Source organism: Seriola lalandi, unplaced genomic scaffold, assembly GCF_002814215.2.
Source record: "Seriola lalandi dorsalis isolate HSWRI2012SDOR001 ecotype SW California unplaced genomic scaffold, Sedor1 jcf7180002054656, whole genome shotgun sequence".
NCBI lineage: Eukaryota > Metazoa > Chordata > Actinopteri > Carangiformes > Carangidae > Seriola > Seriola lalandi.
In genome coordinates this window covers 19673-19987 of record NW_019525209.1, presented here as the reverse complement: position 1 = coordinate 19987, position 315 = coordinate 19673, and the positions used below count along the sequence as shown (strand labels likewise).

The window sequence follows — 315 nt, the reverse complement described above, 5'->3', positions numbered from 1 at the left end:
GTTTAAGAGAACAAGATCACATCTACCAAGGCTCAAAATAACCAAACGTTGGCAGTTAAATGTGTTACTCTTAGATGTCAGTGTGATGTTTCCACATCCTGTATGGTCAACAGTGACCTGCTTTTCCTGATCTACTATCACATATAGTAGCAACCACGTGGATATACATACATACATACTAAACACCAACCTGACCACAGCGTGAACAGAGAGGAAACTAAACACGCAAGTGTCACACGCTCTAATAATAATTTCGTCCTCTCACACTGTTCATTACAGCTGCATTAAGATTCACAGGTCCAATGGTTTTCTGTT

The 315-nt window shown here is 40.0% G+C and overlaps 1 protein-coding gene across 1 annotated transcript in view; it reads left to right on the top strand.

Moving 5' to 3' along the window:
- The window catches only part of LOC111665619 (B-cell receptor CD22-like), a 30696-nt gene that overhangs the window by 25882 nt on the left and 4499 nt on the right, over nt 1-315 (top strand). The gene's annotated exons all lie outside the window — the stretch shown is intronic.